This window comes from Mustela lutreola, chromosome 5 (genome assembly GCF_030435805.1).
Source record: "Mustela lutreola isolate mMusLut2 chromosome 5, mMusLut2.pri, whole genome shotgun sequence".
In the NCBI taxonomy this organism is placed as follows: domain Eukaryota; kingdom Metazoa; phylum Chordata; class Mammalia; order Carnivora; family Mustelidae; genus Mustela; species Mustela lutreola.
The window spans coordinates 143,741,805-143,766,903 of NC_081294.1; the positions used below are offsets into that span (position 1 = coordinate 143,741,805).

The following is a 25,099-nucleotide window of genomic DNA, read 5'->3' on the forward strand; positions in this document are numbered from 1 at the left end:
GAAAAATACTATAGAGAATACTATATCCAGCTAGGCTGTCACTGAAAATATAAGGAGAGATAAAAAGCTTCCAGGACAAACAAAAATGAAAAGAATTTGCAAACACCAAATTAGCCCTTCAGGAAATATTGAAAGGGGTCCTCTAAGCAAAGAGAGACCCTAAAAGTAGTAGATCAGAAAGGAACAGAGACAAAATACAGTTAACAGTCACCTTACAAGCAATACAATGGCACTAAATTAATATCTTTTAATAGTTACCCTGAATGTAAATAGGCTAAATGCCCCAATCAAAACACACAGGATATCAGAATGGATAAAAAACCAAAACCCCCTGGGGTGCCCGGGTGGCTCAGTGGGTTAATCCTCTGTCTTTGGCTCAGGTCATGATCTCAGGGTTCTGGGATTGAGCCCCACATCAGGCTTTCTGCTAGCAGGGAGCCTGCCCCCCTCCCCGCCTGCTTGTGATCTCTGTGTGTCAAATAAATAAATAAAATCTAAAAAACAAAAAAACAAAAAAAAAACTAAAACAAAACAAACCCATCAATACACTATCTACAAGAAACTCATTTTAGACCCAAAGACACCTCCATATTTAAAGTGAGGGGATGGCAAACAATTTACCATGCTAATGGACATCAGAAGAAAGCAGGAGTGGCAATCCTTCTATCAGATAAATTGGATTTTAAGTCAAAGACTATAATAAGAGATGAGGAAGGACATTTATCATATTCAAAGGGTCTGTCCAACAAGATCTAACAATTTTAAATATCTATGCCCCTGATGTGGGAACAGCCAATTATATAAACCAATTAATAACAAAATTAGAGAAACACATTGACAATAATACAGTAATAGTAGGGGACTTTAACACTCCCCTCACTGAAATGGACAGATCATCCAAACAAAACATCAACAAGGAAATAAAGGCCTTAAATGACACACTGAACCAGAAGGACATCACAGATATATTTAGAACATTCCATCCCAAACCAACAGAATACACATTCTTCTCTAGTGTACATGGAACATTCTCCAGAATAGATCACATCCTGGGTCACAAATCAGCTCTCAACCAGTACTAAAAGACTGGGATCATTCCCAACATATTTTCAAAACTGTAAATTTAATTCTGGATGCTGTCTACAAACTCCCTTTCAGAACAGAAGCATAAAACGCCCAGATACATGTTAAGAATTTACAGCTGAGTCCTTTCCAGGAATCGCCTTAAACCAAAGGAACTCTCCTGTTCCCTTAGGTGACACATTCTCTCCTGGAATCACCCCCTACTCAAGGTCTGGCTGACGTGGGGGTAACAAAGGCTCTGGTCTCACATCGGACCTCTGTGAAGGGTTACAGCAAGTTCAGTGCTTCCGATGCAACTGGGTGAAACCACTCCTACAAAGACAGTGTCTTTCAACGTCTCCCTCTGCTGAATCCTGCTTCTGCTCTACCTTAATAGATGTCTCCAGAGGCACTTCCCAATGAGCCTCTTTTACACCAGTCATCATCTCCCGAGAAATATTATCTATGATATCATGCAGGAAAAAAAAGGTTGCTACCATTCAGTTTAAGAGAAATGAAGCAAAAGTGTAACTAGAATAATCTTTAAGAATTTGGGTGGGGAAAGGCTAAGAAGACACAAAACTCCCAGTGGAGAAATAAGAACTTCAAGGTTTTAAACAAAGGATTGACCTTTTATAGTTTATGACTAATTTTCAAATGTAACACATCCATGACAACTTACAGAAGATGTTCAGTTGAGGAAAATAATAATAAACTGAAATGATGAAATAGTTACCCAAATCAAAGGAGACCACATGTTAATATACTACATGTAGTAAAATACTTAATGTTTCAGTTGTTGTGAGAGTATGGGACCCAATAAACTACGTTCGGGTTCAACCTAAGTTCTTTTCAAGGGAAGAAGTCATCGATCTGCAGGGACCCTCTGCCTCACTTCCTTTTTATTCTGATTTTACTACAATTTCAGGAACAGGACCGAACGCTCTGGGCAAAATGGTAATAAAATATTGGACATCGTCATTCAAAAATAGAAAAACTGATGCTTTTTCATAAGCTTTATAACAATGTTCAGGACTAGCTATATCTAGAAAAGATTCAGAAAAGAACAATAGAAAATATTAGTTTGGGGGTACCTGGGTGGCTCAGTGGGTTAAGCCTCTGCCTTTGGCTCAGGTCATGATCCCAGGGTCCTGGGATCGAGCCCCATATTGGGCTCTCTGCTCAGTGGGGAGCCTTCTCCTCCCTCTCTCTCTCTGCCTGCCTCTCTGCCCACTTGTGATCTCTGTCAAATACATAAATAAAATCTTTAAAAAAAAAAAAAAAGAAAATATTAGTTTGCAGAAGCATCTATAGAAGAGTGAATTAAAAAGATTAGGTATCTTCAATATAAAAAGGCAAAGATGGAAATGATGTAACTGGGTATTAAAAAATAAAACCCCAAAATAAAAAAATGCATTATTTTTCAGCAATTCTTCAGCATACCAATTCCCCTAATAGGTCACGCCCTCCTACCTCAGCATTCTGTATTTAGTTGGATCATATCTTATAGCATTCAAAGGCTCTGGTGTCTCTTTTCTTCCATCATAAAAGACTCCCTTCAGCTTTAAAAAAAAGAACTATAATGCATCCTGTCTCCATGTTCTCTGTGTCTATCCAAAAGAACCTAATCAAATCTGACTGCCGAGTCCCATGCCCGAAGAAACTGCTCCCAGGACAGTTACTAGTTACCTCAGTGCTACAAAAACCAGGGGGTAATTCCAGGTTACCTCACTTCACTTCTTAGCAGCAACTGAGGAAGACCCCTTTTTTTTTCTGAAAAATATGAGGCTTTTGTCCCATCGAATGCATTTCTTCCTAACCTGCTGGCAGCTCCTTTTCCTTCTGGTCACTTCATTCCAACCTTTGCTCATTCATTCACTCCTTTGGCAAGAATGGAGTCTGGAGATGCAATAGGGAGCAATATGGGATACAGCTCCTGCTCTCCCAGAGTCCTTGTCACCCTCTCTGACTTCACATGATTTGAGTCTTCCCTGCTATCAAGATGGCGATGTACATAACTTTTCCCTAGTTGGGCAACGATGCAGATGTCTTCTATAGCAATGCTTTCAAATTTATTTTTTCCTCTTCTTGGAAAAGGTTTGCCCCAGTTAGCCCATCCTGAAAACAGCCTCCATGCCACTGCCTCAGAAACTTGCTCTTAATTCCTGTGTCAGTCGGTATATACTCTTCCTTCATGGCAACCCACTCTTTCCTTCCATAATCATTGTAATCTGTAATGACAGAGCTGCTGGGTTTGTTGGTTTGTCTGGGGGTCCAGAAAGTTAAGAATCCTGCTTATTTTGTCATTTACCTAGACCTTTAAAGGCACAGTGAAATTCCCGGCACTTTTTTCTCTTTAAAATAAAAAAAAACCTAAACCAAGGAAAGAAACAGCTTCCATTTCATTGTTGGTACAAGATATGGTTTAAGGGGAGAAATGCAAACAGGTGTCTAAGAGATTGAAGTTCATCAACGAAAGAATCGTGATTAACTTTTGCTGAAGTTACTATCAGAAAAGGCAAGTAGGTTTTTTTTTTTTTTTTTCATAGCACAATACTGGACCATATACACCCAAAATTAGGCAAGAAAAATCCAAACCCAGGCAATCTATCTACAGATCCAGTTGCTCCAATAGACCCAATAGGGCTACCCATCCATCACTGTATGGACATAGCACTTCTTCCCCAGCCAAGATACTGTATTCCATTTGCAAGCACACTAATCTATGATAGAGAATCTCAGAACTTTAAAGCTAACAAAGATCTTATAGATCTCAGAGAGAAGACACCCAGGAAAGTCACACAGAGAGTGGTGGCAGACAAGGTACCGGAACTCAGGTCTCCTGGTCCTCATAAGAGAGCTCGACCACTACACAATGGCCCTCCCTTTTGGAAATAAAGAAGGAGACAAATAGAAAACCAACTTTCACCTACAAATGCTCTTCCATTACCCACAAAATATTAACTATGAATATTCTAAAGTACTTCTGCTCTTTAGGAAAAAGAGCAATCTTTAAAAACTTCTAGCTACTTTTTTTAAAAGAAAGACAATCTATGAAATTGCAAATCTTTTCAAGGACCCTGGAGATTTCTCAGGATATTTTTTTCAACACAGAAAAATTTTTTCCTTCCATTTATGTATTAGAAAAAAGAAAAGAGAACTATATTTTGCAATGGGACCCCACTTATATATGTGAAAAAAATGTTGATGTGTGGAAAAGAATACAAACCAAAGTCTTAAGAGTCTTAAGAGTTATGGAGGAAAGTTTGTGGGAGTGGGTGGGGGGCCCAGAAAAAAGGGAGGGGGGCACTGCACTCATGGATGGTAGAGAATGTTTCTGCTCCAACTGGAATGTTCTGATTTCTCTTAAAGGAAAATGAATGGAATTCATCCATTGTTCATGTAACTATAATAAGATAAATAACATAACAAAATTAATGTTTTGAAACAAACAAAAACTCTTTCCAAAAGGATGCAGGTCAAGCAAATTAGCCTATGTTCACTGTCATAATAGTTTTCTCCCAGACTTTTCCAGCACAGTAGTGTAAAAGTACTTGGTGCCAAAGATTTCTTGCCACCAATTTTTTACTCTGCCTCAGGGAAATCCCAAAGAAGCCTTCTCTTTGGATTGCATTTACCTCGGGAGGATTTCTCGCAGAGTTTGCTAACAATAGAAATCATTCTTGGTTAGGATACAGACCCAGCGGGGTATTCAAAATGCCACAGGCTACTCAGTGGTCCTGCCTGGCAAAGCCTGCTGGTAGGTACCACATGAGCCATATGGAAATTGCTAAAATGGGAAATAAAGCAGCAGGTTGTGAAGGCACCAGCTTCCCTGGCCATGGCAGAATTAGCATTCGTCTATGATGCAAAGCCTTCCTGCCTCTGAAATGCCCACTATACATGGAGTATCACCAGTCCATGGCGAGATACTGAATGGGATTTTGATATATCCTGCCGATTTCCTTTTTACTTCTTTGACTGGTGCCTGACATACCACATTTTGAAAGAAGAAAGTGTAAAAAGAAAAGAACCTACAGAGCCCATACCTTGCTCAGCAGAAGCAATGTTCTATAGACACCAATGCTGTGATAATTTTGAAGTGCGATAATTGCCAATATATACGTACCTCCTTCCTGAGAGAGAATATTGAAAGACTTTTTTTTTTTTTTTTTTACTTTCTAACATAAAAATTCTCCAATTCGAGCTGTAATGGAAAAACAATGTAGGGTAAACAGCTGTACTAATAAGAGAGACCTATTGGAAAAGGAAAAATCACTGCCAGAATATTCTCAATAAGGAGAAAAGACACCATCATTGACACTTGACAGGTGTTTTAGGTCAGCCTCTCTCCAGAGAGCACTGAAGAAAGAAATGCTATCAATATTTTTATATATATATAATATATATATATTATATATATAAAATATCTGTAATATATTATGTATTATAATTAATTAATGCAATATAATTAGAATATAGTAATATAATATAATATAATATAATATTAAAAGCTCCCCCTTCTCCACAGGTTTATGTCCCACTTTCAGTTACATCAAGTCAGCTGTTGTCTGAAGAAGAGGATCCTCCTTCTGACATCAGATCAGAAGGTCAATGGTAGTCACACCACAGCTCCATCACAACGTCTTCGTCAGTCTCCTCACTTCCTCTCATCACCTCACCTTATCACACAGAGGTATTTCGTCAGTACATGTCATCATAAGAGGAAGGGTGAGTACAGGGCCTTAAGATATTTTAAGACAGAGACCACATCCACATAATTTTGTTATCATATATTACTATAATTGCTCTATTTTCTTACCAGTCATGATTGTTACTCTCTTACTATGCCTCATTTATAAATTAAATTTGGATCACAAAGTAGGTATGTGTAGAAAAAGAAGAAAAAAAAAACAAAACCAGTAGATAGGGGGTTCAGTACTATTCATGGTTTCAGACCTCCAAGGGGGGGCTTGGAACATATTCCCCAGGGATAAGTGGGGATGACTGTTCCTTCCAACTGAAGAAAAGCAAAGTAATCTCAGAATATCTCAATGCTATAAAAATAATGAATGTGGGATCTTTGCCTAATCCCCAATCACACAAGATGCACTGTATTCCTCTTTCCAGGGATGAATTTTCTGTAACACATTGCTTATAGCTGATTGTGAGAAGCATGTTGTGTTTACAAAGGAAACGAGAATGCACATACATGTGGAGACTGTGTCAAAAACTGATACACTATACCATGAGGCTTTTTTTTTTTTTTTTGGAGTGACTAAGTGGATAAAGACTTTTAAAAGAACAATGATCAGTAGGGACAGTACCCCTGAGGCTGTGTAAGCCAAGCAATTTCCTAAGAAAGGTGTCATGCTCAGCGACATTACACAGGCCTTCTGTCACCCACTATCGTCAGCAGGATCACATCACCAGAATTATCAATCACACAGCACTTTTCCCATTACGTTACAGAGGAGATTATTTTACGATGGCACTTCATCTGAAAATAGAATAGGACATTTAATGTTTATCTTTCTACATAAATAAAGGAGAAGGTTTACAGGAATATTAAGGAGTCCCTGGAATATATGAGGGGACAGATGATACACTTCATATATACATCTTTGGCAGGTAAAGAACATGCATCAATATTCCTTTATCACAGGTTTTATAAGAGCCTTCAGTTCCATACAGAACTAAATTGAACCCTTAGACTGAGTGACTGTGCAATCATTGTGAATGCCGCTTGTCACAAGGGCACAGAGAATCAGTACATCCTTAGGCTGGAAACTTAGACTCATCTCATCATCATTCATTTATAAAATACTTACTGAGCACCTACTATACACCAGAAGTGCTACTAAATACTAGTCATATTATTTTATAAGAAACAGATGTTCTCACTGACCTTGTGTTGCTTAAAAAAACAGGTAAATATAAAAGTCTAAAGAGTGACAAGTTCTATGAAAAGTTCTAAGAAAAAGGAGAACACAGTGATATAGTAGAGAATATTAGGAAGGGGAGCACAAGGCCAGCACTCAAGGTCTGAGAATGAATGAGTCAGGTGAAGAACAGGACAGTCAAGACTCCGGGTAGAGGAAGCAGGTATTGAAGACTTTGAGCCTACAGAGTATGAACCTTTGGGAATTGGAGGGGAATCAGTGTGGCTACGTTATAATGAGCAAAGAACAGAAAAGTCTGGGATGATGTTAAAAAGGTATGGCCGTGGGGCGCCTGGGTGGCTCAGTGGGCTAAGCCACTGCCTTCGGCTCGGGTCATGATCTCAGGGTCCTGGGATCGAGTCCCACATCGGGCTCTCTGCTCAGCAGGGGCCTGCTTGCCTTCCTCTCTCTCTGCCTGCCTCTCTGCCTACTTGTGATTTCTCTCTGTCAAATAAATAAATAAAATTCTAAAAAAAATAAAAAATAAAAAAATAAATAAAAAGGTATGGCCGTGAGGAAAAGACTACATTTTCAGTTTACTGAGAAGTCACTGAAAGGATATAAGCAGAAGGACCTGATCTGATTTAAGTCTTAAGCAGGCTCTTTGGAGAGTGTCTATAGACAACTCAATGTTGCCTACATCTCAATGTACTGTGCCGTCTCAATGTCATCCTAAGCTTTTTTCTCAGCTACCAGAATCCGACCTCCTCTAAAATGAAATTCATCCATGCCTTCCAAATATGTGGGAGGAACATCCAGGAGAAGAGTCCCAGAGGAAGGGGTTTTCCATACACCAAATTCTACCAGAGATACCCCAGCCTTACTGGCAGCTCCCCACTCCAAACTCAGGACTCCTGGTTCTCTTTGCTAAGTATAGAGACACAGCCAGGCAACTGCGATCTTCTACGGATTGGGTCCTGGGGAGCCCTCACAACCTCGATGCTCAGAAAACTGGACAAAAAACAGGAAGTTCTGCCTCCTAGAAAGGGAATGGACAAAGGATGCAGGAGGGAAGGAGACCTGTACCCTGAACACTATCCTCTGCCTGGGGGTGAGGGAGAACTGGTCAATCACGGTGCCAGTCATGATGGTGTACTAGATATCTCTGGGAGCCTACAATGGTAGCAGATGCCTGGATCTAGAGCAGTGCTGAAATTCAACATAGCTGTGATGGGTGAAGTTGTTGAACCACCATTAACCTCTTTCCTCTCAGGTGTCCATTTTTTTTTTAACTTCAAAATACAATTTTATTAGATTGAGGTAATAGGATCTAAAATATAAAACACTGAAATTCACCTACTTAATTAATTTTTGGTGCTAGAATATTTAAAGTATATAAAATTAGCAAATATTTTTTCCATTGTATAGTAATATAATTGTATGAAAGTTATCTACATCTTTAAAAAATCAAAATCTCAGCTCTTTATCAGTTTTGTTTTAAATAATCTTATAGTTTTATTTTCAATTTTTAAAATATTTTTGTAACTTTTAACTATTTTGTGATATTATATCTTAAATGATCCAATATGATATCATATAGCATTTTTTTTCATTTTATTTTATTTTATTTTATTTCTTTTCAGTGTTCCTTAACCACACTAATAAAGCATTACCTAACTGCTGTGGTGAATAAGACTGAATAATTTAACTGTGGGATTGGGGACTTCAGACAGATTTCTCTTGCACCAAGGCTTTTAAAAACAATGGTTGTTCATTTTCCTATAAGACCTCTAGAAGTGGGGGAAGGGGGCACCTGGGTAGCTCAGTTGGTTAAGCATCTGCCTTTAGCTCAGGTCATGATCCCAGGGTCCTAGGATTGAGCCCCACATCAGGCTCCCTACTCAGCGGGAAGCCTGCTTGTGTTCCCTCTCTCGCTGTCTCTCTGTCAAATAGATAAATAAAATAAAATTGATGGGAATAGCACATCATCAGTGATTCCTCTAGGTTTTGGAGTGTGTGTGTGTCTTGTTATGGGACACGAACCTGTGTCAAAAACAATGTTCTTACTTCTCTGCTGTCTAACTCACATTTCGAAGGACTGTGATTATTTTCTACAGGATGAAAGTAAAATCTAAAAGTCTAACTGCCCCTTAACACCAGGAAATTCCCAAATAAATGCATTAAGTGAGTAGAAAGTTGTCCCAGATCTGACTTCTCTAAATATTGAACTAACCTAATATAGGCAGTGAGGGAAGGGGAAGGGTGACAGAGAGAAATTCTACCAAGAACTTAGAAATAAGAGGGATAAGGTTTCCCTCTGAAAATTGAATTATAAAATCACCATATAATGGGTTAGAGAGAGATAAGGTGAGTTATTTTGAAGAGCTAGAAATGGCCCAGACATGAAAAAGTGGTTATCATCAATAATAATGAGGCAGCAATGGAAGCTGAGAAAAATGTAGAAAATGAACATTCTCTCAGAGGCCTGGTCCAAGGGAAGGAACGCTTTGGCCCAAAGATGTGTTCTCTCTGGTCCCAGAGATAAATAAAGCCTTCTATGCATGAATTAACTTACCTTAGATTGATGCCATTTAATCTAAACTGATTCCATGAAATCTGTACAGTCTTTTAATTATATTCTGGTTTCCCAAGTTCTCTGCCTTTAGGGAAAAAAAAAAATCATCTAGGGGCGCCTGGGTGGCTCAGTGGGTTAAAGCCTCTGCCTTCGGCTCAGGTCATGATCCCAGAGTCCTGGGATCGAGCCCCGCATAGGGCTCTCTGCTCCGCAGGGAGCCTGCTTCCTCCCCTCTCTCTCTGCCTGCCTCTCTGTCTACTTGTGATCTCTGTCTGTCAAATAAATAAATAAAATCTTTAAAAAAAAAAAAATCATCTAGCCAAAAGATGACGGCCCCTCTGGTAGTACTATTTCTCATTATATATTAATATGCTGGCATTCTGCTTTTATTCATTAGTTTATAGGAACCTGTTGGGGGGAATCCTAAGAGACAGATTCACATTCAGTGTGCCCATAAGTCAGGTTTCTGAAACAGGAAGGCTGAAAACCAGACCATATCTCGTAATCTCATACTATGCACTCCTCCCCATGACATTAGTATCTCCAAGTAAGTAGAAACAGGCAACCCCCACATTTCAGTGATGAGATAGATAACTAAAGGCCCGGGGTCCTTCATGGCAGAACAGGGCCTGGAATCTGGGTGTCCTGATTCCTTGTCCATGTCGCATCAAAGATATATGTGACACACTAATTATCCATTCAGTCTGTCTAAATTCTAGGGTTTGGGATGAATAGAAATCCTCTAGGTATTCCCATCTGGGACCATGCTAGATAGAAGTCATTGATCTAATTAGTTGATTGAGCTAATTAGTTGATTTTTCAGTGACCCCCATCACCACCTAATGCATCCTTTCTCCTTTATCTGCCATGTATAAGCATGCTTATCACAGTTAAAAAAACAAAAAACAAAAACAAAAAACAAAACAACAACAACAACAACAAAACAAAAACAAACTAGTGACTTCATACCACACCTATCATCCAATATGTGGGTAGAGATAGCATTTCATAGGACATGATCCTTTTCTGCAAGTGATAGGAAGTGCAAAATAATCCCTCAAAGATAGCAGGCTCTGTTGCACAATGATAAGCATGCCAGACAGTAATTTTTCATCTTAGCAATTTCAACCGAGGAGCAGTTTCAACTGTCAAGACCTATCCATTTCTCATATTTCCATTATGAACTGTATTCCAACATACATTAACAAGCTCCTATGTAACAAGCTGAATGTTATTATTTACCGTTTAAGTAGCTTTCTGAGAACACAAAGCATGGTGCCAATCATGAGTGTTTTGCTCGTAATACCATCTCTGTGGAAGCAGGCATAAATCATTCTTCTGCTTTAACAGCTGAAAAATGAGCACCAAGTCAGAGTAAGTTAATGACAAAACACTTTAAATAATAAGCCCAGCTAGAATAAAACAGGTATTTATCCAGTTTGGGCTATTTTACTGTAAGGTCTTTTCAACATTTTCATAGATTGGCTCTTCTGGAAACTTTTTTTGCAGGGGGGTTGGTGGGGGGGAGAGGTGGTGGCTGGTGGAAGCCTTATTGATGCACTGATTCAAATACTGACACGTCAGAAGGGCAGAAGGGAATCAGTCATCCTGACACAGCAGAAGAAATATCCTGGTAAAAGCACTTAAAGTCTTGGTAGACTCGTGGATTAAATATTGCTCCATGCTGATATAAAATTCAGCAATGAAGTTTGGTTAAGTCTTCCCTGCGCGTGCACATTTTTGATGGAACAGGTATGATGAAAGCTGAACCGCCCTGCTAGTCACCTGACAACGGTGGTTCACGTGAATTTCCACCCACTCTAACTCAATACTCTAGGGAAACACTCCGGTTCCATTAACACTGAAAGAGGACAAAAATTCAACAGCTATCAGGAGCAGAAAATTGATAGCTCTTCTTTTCAAATTTAAACCTGCCCCCTCCACCTCCAAGTAATGTCTAGATGCTACTGCAGTTAACTATGAAGAATGAGGAAGAGAAGTGTCAATAGACAGACAAAGCCTCTGTGGGGGAGCCCTTCTCAGCCATCATTCCCTCCAGATTACCTCACTCTGAGAAAATAGAGTCTTGGCAACCAGCATCCTTCCCCCTTGCCCTCCCCCACAACCCTGCATGTGACTGCATCAACTGAAAAATTGCAGTAGCCCGGAATGACTTGCCATCCATCTTCTGGTGTTCTTAACGGGCCCTTTTCCCTCTCACATGATCCCAAAAGCATATGGTTGTAAACAGTCCTACAGATGGATGCGGAAAACTCTAACAGAAGCCAAGGGGACAATCTGGCCCACAGATGTACGATTACACCATCGTGGGCCTGTGCTGCTCATAAACCATGCGAGTTAAAGTATTTACAAGATGAATACAAGAAACACAAAACACACATGAACGTAAAAGACAAGGATTTACTACAAGACTGCATTTTGTTAGCTAATTGGGAATTCACTATCTAGAGTCACAGGTAACATAAACAGAAGAGGCTGTGTAAGCTACTGCTTATATCAGAGCAAGCTAGGGCCATCAGCATAGGTTTCCAGCTTCACCAATTTTGTTTTATTAAGCAAATGATCACCACCAGCCAACACGACCCAAATGAATTTACAAATTATACAGAACAAAATATTTATAGTAATGAATAGTTAAATTCAGACAATGACAACCCTGGCACTTCCTATGCCTTTATGGATTCACAGGCGGCATTTATAAATGTTCAACGTAGTCACTGTTTGAAAAGCAGATCCTGATAACACAGTAGCTTTGTCCCCAAATTAATGCTTTAAAACCTAAGATGATGTGGAGTGCCTGGGTGGCTCAAGCAGTTAAGCATCTGCCTTTGGCTCAGATCATGATCCCGGGGTCCTGGGATGGAGCCCCACATCGGGCTCTCTGCTCAGTGGGGAGTCTGATTCTCCTTCTCCCTCTGCTCCTCTCCCTACTGTGTGTATTCCAATACCTGCTCTCTGTCTCTCCCAAATAAATCAGATAAATAAATAAAACATAAGATGATCCTTGTATATGGAAAAAAGATCCAAAGCACAACACGAAAGTGTTTGCAGAGGGGTGTTACCCACATACCGTGCTGCTAAGTAAAAACAGTTTTATAATGTTAGGTATATTCTGCACATATCAGAGAAGTGTGAGGGGAAGGATAATACCATTGTTCTAAAGCCTTCCCTTTCTACTGTAATTTCTAAAGGATTGAGGCTTCTTGGATTATCAACTGTCTGAGGGAAGTGGATTTTATCACATTGTAGCAGACTGCTATTAGGAATGCAAACTGTCATTAGTCTCCACATAGTCTCCTTTAAATTGAAAAATGTGTTAAGTTGCACATAAAAAAATACTAATAAATAACACTGCACACAGAAATAACTTAGCACACAGAAAGCCCAATTTTAAGCACTCCAGAGCTGAAGCCACAACTACCAAGAAGTCTGGAATGAATACTCCAGATGTCACCCATCTCAGTGTGACTTTTTATCCTGACAGCTCAGAAGGGCAACTGTGTCCTGGGGCATTTTATCCCTATTCCAGACAACACCAAGGGGAGGAAGGGAGGAAAAAGGAGAGTGGTATGTGCAGCTGTTTACTACCTTTTAAAACATTTCCTAAAAGCATTACCAATGACTTGCATTCAGAATTCCACTACTTAACGGTGTCACATTTGAGTAAAAGAGGCTGAAAAGTATCATTATTCTGGGGCAGGGGCACCTTAGCACTTCCAACAATACTGGCATTCTTTTTTTTTTTTTTCTTTTAAGAATTTTATTTATTTATTTATTTGAAAGAGAATGGGAGAGAGAGTGGTCACGAGCAGGGGAGGAGTTAAGAGAGAGGGAGAAGCAGACTCTGCTGAACCAGAAGCCTGAAGTGGGATATGAACCCAGGACCCTGGGATCATGACCTGAGCCAAAGGCAGACACTTAACTGACTGAGCCACCAGGCCTCCCATCCTGGGATTCTGACATGAAAGCAGAGAGAGGGAATATTCAGGAGGGAGGTAACCAGCTGTATCTGCTACTGATACGAATACATTGTTTGGTGTCCAGTTGTTTCTATATACAAACACAACAGGAAATAGTTTGGAAAGTTCTGGAAAATGGTATCTGGCAGGGATGGCTACTCTCTGAATCGCTAAGCTCCTGCTGCTCCTCCTGCAGAGTCATTTCAGAATGACTCTGAAAGGCTGTTAACTATTGTACCTTCTCCTTTCTCCCACCATGCCTCCTCCATTTGAAATAAAGACTATAAAAGAACTAGCGCTTTATGGTAGGATGCTGATCCTGAGGGAATTCTTACTTCTGGAAGAAGAGCAAACTAAATTGTTGAGATATGGCAACTATTTGCATGCAGTCACACATGGGCCAAATTTGATAACTGGAAGGTTTTCCAAACCAAAAAACACTACTCATAAATTAGGAACGATAATCAATGAAAAGTTTGCTTTGTAACTGAAGCAAGTATTTTCTAGATATAATGTCATCAAACGTTATAAATCTTAACGAAATAAATCTTAATGTCCATTTTAGCTTTGGCAGATACGGGCATATACATATAACATAAAAATGCCTTAGTGTAAATCTTCAAGAGTAAATGTGGAGTATTTTCTCAGGAAGGTGTGACATATTCTAGAAAGAGGGCATCTTTATGCATTTAGTTTCTTCAGGGTTTCTGGATATAGCCTCAAAAAACCAAAAAATGGCATAGAAGTTAAATCATTCCATGATCAGATTGAAAAGGAGGAGTTGGTTGGCTAAATTTGAAAATCAAAGGGTCCCTCTTTGGGATTTCTTTGGCCTGGCATGACCACTGAGAGAAAGTTGTAATGAGTAGGATGGCAGATATCAAAATTAATCTCCAACGCCATGGCAGGTGTCTTCTTCTGAGGCCAGAAAGCTAAAATCCTCACCTTTCCAGCCTCCTTGCTTGCCCTGGGACCCAAGTGTATCCAATGAGATGGAACAGAAAGGGAAACTTTTTAAAGGAATAGACAGCTGGTAAGCTCTTCTGAGCCCTCTTGGGACTTTTGTTCTTCTCCCTTCTTTCTACCGGAAAACCGATGCAATGCTGGATGTACAGCAGCTGTTTTATCACCACAAGGGGAGATTACATGACATGGGTAAAAAGTTAGAAAGACAGAAGAGGCCTGATTGCTTCATGACACTGTGAATATGTTGCTTTTGCCCTGGACTGCCTGCTCCAGAATTCATTGTTACATAAGAAAAATCACTGTCATAAATTTTAGCCACTATTAATCAGGTTTTCTATAATTTAAAACTTGAACAGAGTCCTAACTTATACAAACTAGTTCAGCTTACAGCATGCGTGTGTTCAGTGACCATCAGTCCATGTCTCTGACAGAGACTTTTAAACATTATTTAGAAATATCGTAACAAAACATATTTCAATGTTTTAATTTTTGTCTTTAGGGATTTCTTCTAAAATAAGATTGTATGTGTCCTTTCCTTGTAAGGTGGAATAAAAATGTAAATGAACCTAAAAGGTAACTTTTATCAAAATTCCAAATTGAAATGGAGATACATAGTTGGTGACTCAAAAAGAATGCATATGAAAATACTCAATAGTCTCCATATATTGTGTTTGTCTGTTTCTTCATTTGCTTTTAAAGTATCATTGCTGTGACATCAGTATTTTTAAGTTTTCAAGGCAAGGAAACTTTTATTCTTCTGTCAAGTGATATGACTTTGTGAGGACATAAAACAATCTTACGTGTGACTTCACAAAAAGGGAAGTGTATTTTCATTTACATATATGTACATGGATACATAAAACAGACATATATACATTTTCAGAAGAGAGGTGGCAAATTTAAAAGTAGATATTGTATCAGTTTAAGGTAGACATGCAAATAATTTATGAATAAGGTTGATGTACAGCTTTTGAGACTTAGTCAAAGTGAAAAGACAACAACAAAAAAAGAGAGAGAGAAAAGACAACAGAAGGTTTCAACCTATTTAAAACTTACTCTTCAGCAATCTGTTCAAAGAAAAATGGAAAATCCCATGCCAGTTTTTGCATTAAAATAATTGACATTTAAACAACTGCTAAATGCATGAAATCTCTGTCCTCCAGTGATGGAGAGTCTGATAATCCTTCACGATGAACACTCTCAAAGTAAAATTTGAGACCCATGCTTGGAATTTTAGCTGCATTTACTCAAACCCTCTCTCCATCTGATAAGTGAGGTACAAAGAAGCCCATCTGAGAAATCCATTTATGACTGGACACCTTGTCCAGGCAGGAAGCAAAAGCCATATTCAGACAGGTGTAAAGTAACCAACTCCCTGTTAGAGTTCTTATCCAGAACTTGGACTGTTTTCATTACATTTGCTTTGGAGCACTTAATAACCAAATGCATTACAAATTGTTCCTTTATTAAGGGGCCCAGCAGTAATTCTTTAGACATTTAAGTTTTCGGTTCAAATACTTATAAGAAGCCTCATTAAGTTTCTATTATCTGCAACTCATTTCTAATAGTCAGAAAAGTATTTGGAAAGGCAGAAGAAAAAGAGCAGGAGGGGAGAAAGGAAAGAGGATTAAATTAATCAGGTGGAATTCTTTTTAGCATTATTCTTGACACTACTGTAACACAGCTTGATTCTCCAGATTACATTCCAAACATGTACAGAAAAAATAACACCAAAGTGAGGGAATTTCTTAGAATGCAGAGAGGTGCTACCATAAAAGCTGCCAAAGTCAAGCACGAGTAACCCTGCCTTCTAGCATCAATTCTGTCTTCCTGTTCCCCTTGGTTAGTGGAATCAAATCCTTAAAGATGCAGAACATTTCTTTGCCTAAAGATTTGTGACAATCGGCCCTGAGGGGTTCAACATGACAATGGAGGTAATCCCTGAGCGGATGACTCTCTGGCAGTTGCATTCAATATGCCTCAGAAGCAGCATGAAAAGGACACAGGCATTGCCATCTCCTTCACTCTTGGCTTCAGAGAGATTCCCCATGGCTGACAAGGACTGCACCATTGCTGTGCAGCAAAGAACTGGCTTGATGCCCTCTTCTGAATCCCTGCATGAGCTCCTCTCTATGGACCACATCATCGTTTTCTTCCAGAGACTGCCCTTCTTAGACCAAATGGTCACTGCCCCATCAACCAAATGAGGAGGGACTCCCTGATCTCTTTGTTAATCGAAAGTACCTATCAAAGACTGAAGCACAAGAGTTTCTTTTCAACCTATCAGATTGATACATGACACATCGACACAATTTCTTCACTAACTCCTCAGCTTTGTAGATAAGAAATGTCTGGTAGGAACTCAAAGAAATTCTCACCGACCCTTTTGGTTCGTCTCCATGAGGATGTAATATGCTGTAAGACTCCAAATGCACATCTCCTGATTCTGGTGTGTTGCCACTGACACTTCCAATGTGAGATGATGCAAGGTGTGTGGGCTGTTAATGTCCAGCAGAATCAGCACCATGGCCAGAGCAGAGGGAAGAAGAGGGTGTACAAGGCCTGAACCTTTACCAAATATCTGTCTCCAACACGTGGAATATTTTACAGTTTCTTCTCCCCAAGAAGTGTAAATCTTACCAGAGTAATAATAACTAGTCCCAGCTCTTTGAGGTTACCTGAATCTCTCTGCCCTCTTCTTTCACCATACTCCAAAAATATAGTAATCAGTTTCCGGATTTCCCCTGCAATGACCCTGTGACTACTGTTATTTCTATTAGAGTATTCTATATCAGCAAACTCATTTTTCCTACCCCTAAAATTAGACCATGTAAGACTATGTGACTTCTTGAAAATTGTAAAAGAATAGAACTGTATTAATTAAAAAAAAAAAAAACTTTAAATGCTTATAATTTGCATCATTTTAAAGCAAATATTTTCCTATGGTCTACATTTTCTCTCCTTTTCCCTCATTTCATCAAACACAAAATACTTGAGTCCCTAGAGTCTGATTCATTTTATTATTTTTACGACATTTACAAAAAGGCTCAGTACTGATATTTTGTAATTTATTCTTAAACTTTATTAGATTTATTGGTGGAATTTGATGTCTTCGAGATTAAATGAATGTGAAACAACTGACTTTTTACAACTAGGGGACCCCTAGTATTTTATTTTTGTGCTTCAACATAACATGGGATTGTGAACCAGGAAAATATTTTTTAAATGAAAGGATAAACTAACCATTTCACTAGTTAGTATGAGAAGGTTTTTGAATGGCCAGAGTCTCCTTTGCCTCTTAAAGCAGATTGTTTGAATAAGAATAAACTATTTTTTTCCAGACAATACACTCTACAATAAACTCACAAATCATTGGTGCTAGGAGAAAACTTACCATTCATTTTATTAGGTTGAACCAGAAATAGCCAGTAGAGAACTATTTCGACCAACAAAAACAGGAACATCATATGTTTCAACAAATAAAGAGAAAACTGCCTCCGGAGGGATTAACAGATTTGCCAAAGGTCAGTAACAAAGCTGGACTCTAAACCAAGACCAGCAGATTCCGCACCAGGTGGCCCTTGCACTTTAAGTACACAGAGCCTCTTAACACATCAGTTATTTTTTTATTACAATTTCTTTTTTCTTCCATTTAAAACATTCCTGTCACAGACACAGGGAAGAATTAAGGGGATTTTGTGCCTAAGGAATAACAAAGACAAAAAGAAGAATATGTAACCCTTGACTAGCTACTACCTTATAGGGTTTAAATGTTACAATTTTGATACATGTTATTGAAAACAAAGTTTATTGCACTTCTTTTCCTGGAAAAGTTGTCAACCCTAGAAGACAAATAAAAGCAGACTCATGAAGAAAATTAAGAATAAACATAGACAAAGGAACAGGAAACTGAGACAGATACTTTGAGACACACTCTTATTTCAGTTTTTCTCAGTTTCTGGTTATTTCCTTAAAACAGATTCTCTGAAGTGAAATTCCAGGGACACAGGGTTTGCACTGCTTCTGAGAGATACTAAAAAAGTGTCCTCTAGACTTCTTATTCCAATTTAGATCTTTATTAGCTTTGTTTTGAAAATGTCTGACTACCTCCTGCCTTCCACAGTAATTTTTCATATGTATACCAGCCTATTCTTTTATTTTATGAAACACTAGATCACATTCTCTAACATTTTTTTATTTGAATGGTTCCATTCATTTCTATGAATGAGACCTGAACCAATATACAGAAATATCATCTTAACATAAATACCCTTCAAATTGTAGAGAATATACTGTTTATTAATCATGTCACCTCAAAGGACTAAGTGCAAATAGGGGAGGGTAGCAAATAATTACTTCTTCATCATACCATCATTAACTATACTTATTTTTAATAAGTTAATCTTTGCTTATGGAGATCCAGTTGGGTGTGTGTCCATGCATGTGTATGTGACTTAATATTTCTAATCCATGCTTTTTCTCTAGACAAAAGAAATATCTAGCATGTAGTTAAACTTTTTTTTAAAAGGTTTTATTTATTTATTTGAACAGACAGATCACAAATAGGCAGAGGCAGGCAGAAAGAGAAGGGGAAGCAGGCTCCCCAGTGAGCAGAGAGCCTGATGCGAGGCTCTATCCCAGGACTCTGAGACCATGACCTGAGCCGAAGGCAGAAGCTTACCTTGCTGAGCAACCCAGATGTCCTAGTTAAACTTTTGATGGATAGAACATCTTTCCCCAATACTAGCACAAACCTATTACCACTTAAAAGTAAGTGGTAGAATTCAGAAGCAAAATGCAATTAATTTAATTCATGTCATTAAATGAAGTGTGTTGCTCACAAATAATAAAGCCAATTCTGAAGATTCTTTATTTATTAATTTTATACATTTCTACCTTTCTATGGACTTTCACATTTACTCTATATGCTCAGGAAGAATCCTTTATATTATTTCAGTTGACAAGTTTAACAGTTCTGTCATTTGAAATTAAATGTCTCTTCCCTGAATTCAGAACTATTCACTTTGTGTTTCCATCATCTTACATACTATAGTTGCTTACTTTGTTTTTTAAGGATTCTTGGCTATTATGTAGGAATAAATCATAAGATCAAAATAATAAGATCAAAAATAAGCACAAGGGAGTCTTATCCAAAACATGAATTTCTAATCAACCTGTAACATAAACAGAAAAAAGAAGGATATAAAATTTATAGAAGTGAGCATTACATGAATTTACTTTATTTGGCACAGCCCATTGGAAGGCCACTTCTGAAAGACCACTTCTTTTAATAACAAAAAATAAGAATACTACATGATCTTTACTATAATTTCTATATTTGTATTTTCTTTAATGAGAGTTACAGAAAATACAAAATTCTTCAGAGAGACTCAGTTTTCCATGTGGTGTTTCTGTTATCTAATCATAAACAGGCAAGAAATTAAGAATTAATGCTTCTCTTTGGTGACTGCCTTATTGAGATTCGTGATTTAAATGTTAACATTTTAGCCAAAAAAGTTTAATTATTATAGTATGTCTATACTATCACAAATATAGAATTTGCTTAATGTTCCTGTTTAAAAGCAAATGGTATCAAGGCTTCTGCTTCCAAAGACATGGGGTAGATGTACTTTATTACTCCCATGAAGTACATCTAAAATCCCTGCACATTACATACAAAATGAACATAATAGACCTCTAAAAGGAAAAGAGAAAAACAACTAGGGACCCAGGGGGAGAAAAATCCAAGGGAAAAAAATGTGGGGAGTCCCATGAATTTTCTTTTTGTATTATATATTTGTGACTTGTTGCTGAAGGAGCCAGCAAGCTGGTAATATGAAGGGATGTAGACTAAAAATTAAGGCCCAAAAGAAAGTTTTCTCTGTCTAGCCAAATAACCAGGAAAAGTACAGCCTCCCAGGACAGGAAAATTGTACTCCAACCAAATACCACAGAAAAATTGGGGACCCACTCCCATCTAGAGCAGCAAAGACCAAGTAGGGAGTCAAGACTCCCATCTTTCAGACCCTCTATAGAGGCACTCCAGAAAAGGAGACTATGGAGAGAACCTGAACTTTCATACCCAAAGGATAGTAAAAACTACTCCTCCCCTTCCTATAGCTTTCTTTCCTTCCCTTGGGTATCGACAGACAAGAGTACAGCAAGTGGATTTGTACCTATTCTAGCGGTAATGATGTACTACATTCACCTCACAGACTCTCACTACATAATACCCAAAAGGTCCCAGTTTTAGTTGGGAATCACTCATTATCCCAAGAAACAGAAATTTTCCAAAGTAAATTAAAAAAAAAAAAAAAAAAAAGACAGTCAATAGATATAAATATCTTGATAAAAATACCAGAGAAAGATTTTAGAGAAGCCATCGCACACACACACAAAAAAAAAACTTCAGTAAATAATTATGAGTATACTTGAAACAAATATGAATATACTTGAAATACAAAAAATATGAATATACTTGAAACAAATAAAAAAAGTAGAATGACTCAGCAAAGAAATCAAAGTATAAAGAACAGGCAAAGATAAGTTTTAGTGGCGAAAATACAATAATCAGAAGTTTTAAATTCTGATTATTGTATTTTAAAAACTCAGTGAATAGGCTCAACAAAAGAATGGAGGGGACAAATGAAAGAGACAGTGAATTTATTTGGACATTACAAATTAGATTGAACAATACAGAAATAATCCAATCTGGAAAACAGTGAAAATAGACTGAGAATAGCAATAGCAACAACAAGAACAAGAGACTCAGGGATCTACAAGGACTTAACCAAAGGACTTAATCATTTCACTGGAGAAAGACAGGTTTACAAAAAAAGTACTCAAAGAAATTGTCCCTTATTTGTCAAAAGACATATACCTTCAGGTTCAGGAAAATGAGCAAACTTCAAACAAGATAAATTCAATAAAGAAATATGAAGCAAGATATATCAAAGCCAACTTTCTGAAAACTAAAAACAAAGAAAAATAATGAAATTACTGAAAGAGAAATAATACCTTATCTATCTTTTCTCCTTATTTAGAAGAAAAGTAATATGAATGATAGCAAATTTCATGTCAGAAGCTATGGAGATAAAAAGGAAGTGGAACAACATTTTTTAAGTGCGGAAAGTAAATAACTGTTTATGCAGAATTCTATAGCCAATGAAAATATTCCTACAGAATGAAAGATAAATAAGACATTCTCAGATGAAGGAAAGCTAAGAGAATTAGTCATGAGAAAACTTTTTCTAATAGAAGGACTAAAGGATGTTCTGTAAATATAAAGGAAATAATTAAAAAAGAAAAAAAAAATTTCTGGAAGGAAAAAGGAACAGAGTAAACAAAAACACTGGTAAATACAATAGATACTGCTTTGCTCTTCAGTTTTCTTTATCATGTTTGGTGGTAAAATAAAAAAGTTTAAGGTAGTCCAAAATAGTTCTAAATATATGAAGAGAAGATATTTAAGGCAAATACTATGAGGAACAGTGAAAGGACATAAAGTGAGGTAAATTTTCTATACTGTACTCAAATCAGTAAAATGACAACACCCATAGACTGTGATAAACTATGTATACATAAAGTAAAACCTAGAACTGCTACTAAAAAAGCTACATAAAGGGACGCCTGGGTGGCTCAGTTGGTTAAGCAGCTGCCTTCGGCTCAGGTCATGATCCCAGCGTCCTGGGATCGAGTCCCACATCAGGCTCCTTGCTCAGCAGGGAGCCTGCTTCTCCCTCTGCCTCTGCCTGCCATTCTGTCTGCCTGTGCTCGCTCTCTCCTCCTCTCTCTCTCTGATAAATAAATAAAATCTTAAAAAAAAAAAGCTACATAAAGATATAAACATAAAAACACTATAGACAAATCAAAATGAAATTCTAAAAATGTTCAAATAATATACAAGGAGTTAGGGGTAAAAACAGAGGAATGAAAAGCAAAGAGAACAAACAGGAGACAAAACAAAGACAACAGATTTAAGCCTTAACATGTCAATAATCATGTTAAATGTAAATGGTCTAAGTACATCAATTAAAAGAAAGAGATCAGTATTGTGAATGATACAATTATATACTGCCTACAAGAAATTTACTTTAAATATAATTATATAGGCAGATAGAAAAGATGGAAAAAGATATACCATGCAGGCAGCAATAAAAAAAAAAAGCAAGAGTAGCTACATTAATATCAGATCAAACAGTACTTAGAGAAAAACATGTATCATAAAAAGGAAATTATTATGTACTAGTAAAAAGATCAATCCACCAAGAAAATAGAACAACTCCAAGAATGCACCAAAACTAAGACAAAATTACAGTTATAGTTGGAGACTTCAAAACCTTTCTCCTGAAATTGCTAGTGCAACTAGACATAAAATTAGAAGGATATAAAAGAACTCAACAATACCATCAACATTAACATTTACCATTAACATTTACAGAACACTCCACACAATGGCAGGATGCATATTTCTTCAATTGCGTATGTAATATATACCAAAGTATACTATATTTTGGGCCATAAATGAAAGGCTTAACTAATTAGCAGAACTGAAATCATACAGAGTGTACTCTCTGACCTCAGAAGAAATCAAACTAGAAATCAATCACAAAAAGAAAACGTGAAAATCTCCAAATACTCAGAAACTAAACAACACACTTCTTAACAACCCATGGGTCAAAGAAGAGGTTTCAAGAGTAATTAAAAAGTAAACTGAACTCAGTGAAAATGAAATAAAAAATGTCAATATATGTGAGACACAGCTATTACAGAGCTGAGAGGGAAGTATGTAGTACTACAAGCTTACAACAGAGAAAAATGAAAAATCTGACATAAATAATCTAAATTCTTATCTCAAGAAACTAGAAAAAAAGAACAAAATACAAGATTAAAGAAGTTAATTTTAGTACAAGATAAAAGAAGTGAATAATAAATATAAGAGTGGGAATAAATGAAATTAAAACCAGAAAAATAACATAGAAAAATCAATGAAATCAGGTGATTCTTTGAAAAGATCAAAACTGACAAACCTCAAACTTCTAAGGAGTGACAAAAACAACAACAAGAAGAAGAAACAATACAAATTTTCAGTATTAGGAATGGAAGTGGAGCTATCACTACAGTTCCTGCTGATATCAAAGCAATAAAAAAATTATAAACAACTCTACAGACATAATTTTGACAGTTTACATGAAATTAGTAGTCTTTGAAAAATACAAATGACCTCATCTTACTCAATGTAAAACAGATAATTTGAATAATCCCATAACCTATGAGGAAACTTATTATTATTACTTATTTATTTGACAGACAGAGATCACAAGCAGGCAGAGAGAGAGAGAGACAAAGAGAGAGGAGGAGGAAGCAGGTTCCCCACTGAGCAGAGAGTCCAATGTGGGGCTCGATCCCAGGACCCTGGGATCATGACCTGAGCCAAGGCAGATGCTTAACCAACTGAGCCACCCAGGAGCCCCTTAAATAATAATTGTAAAGCTCCTAAGAAGGAAAATCTCCAAGCTCAGATGGAGAATTCTATCAAACATTTAAAACTATTAACATAAATGCAATACAATCTTCCAGAAAATAAAAGATGTGAGAACGCTTCACACTTCATTTTATAAAGCTAATCTTACTCCATTGTCAACATCGATCAAAGACAACAGGAAAATAAAACTATATACTGATATCCCTCATGACTATAGAAACAAATATCCTTAACAATGTATTAGCAAATAAAATTCATGTATATATATAAATTATACGCCATAGTCAAATGGTGTTCATTTCAGTAATGGGGGACTGGTTTACTCCACCATATTAAAAGGCTTAAAAAAAAAAAATCACATGATTATATCAATCAATGCAATTTAAACAAATTCAGCATCCATTTATGAAAAAAACTCTCAAAAAAAAAAAAAAAGAATATAAGGAAACTTCCATAAGTTCATATTAAAAAAACCTACAGCTAAGATTTTACTGACTGGTAAAAAAATGAATATATTCTCCCTGACAATGGGCACAAAGAAGGACAATCACTCTCCTTATTTTTTGTGTGTAATTACTGGAGGGTCCAGTCAGTGAAGTAAGGAAATAAAAGGAAATAAAAGGCATGCAGATAAAAAAGACAGAAATAAAACGGTCCTTATTTTCAAATAACATAATTGTCCAAAAACGCTAGAGAATCCGAAAATAAACTGAAAAAGAAATTTCCTAGAAATGATAAATGTGTTCATCAAAATCATAGGATAAAAAATACATATACAAAAGAGAAATTACATCCTTATATACTAGCAATAAACAGGTGGACACTGAAATTTAAAACATAATAGATACCATCTATGATCACTCAAAAAATAGGTAGTAATCTAAACAAACATGTATATGTCTATATCCAGAAAACCACAAAATATTAATATGGAAAATTAACTAAGATATAAATAAATAAATAAACAAGTTATTTTTGTTTTATTTTGTTTGGTTTTTTAAACTTTTTTTTGTTTAAAGGTTTTATTTATTTATTTGACAGACAGAGATCACAAGTAGGCAGAGAGGCAGGCAGAGAGAGAGAGAGGGAAGCAGGATCCCTGCTGAGCAGAGAGCCTGATGTGGGACTCCATTCCAGGAGCCTGAGATCA

The 25,099-nt window shown here is 37.1% G+C and overlaps 1 protein-coding gene across 7 annotated transcripts in view; it reads right to left on the reverse strand.

Annotated features, from left to right (window-relative positions):
* PRR16 (proline rich 16) overlaps positions 1-25,099 on the reverse strand; it is a 194,757-nt gene that overhangs the window by 140,019 nt on the left and 29,639 nt on the right. The window contains exon 2 of one of the 7 annotated variants that reach the window (XM_059175788.1): positions 10,762-10,869. The exons of the other annotated variants lie outside the window; for them this stretch is intronic. The gene's annotated coding sequence lies outside the window, so the exon portion shown is untranslated. The remainder of the gene's footprint in view (positions 1-10,761; positions 10,870-25,099) is intronic. 7 annotated transcript variants of the gene reach the window in all.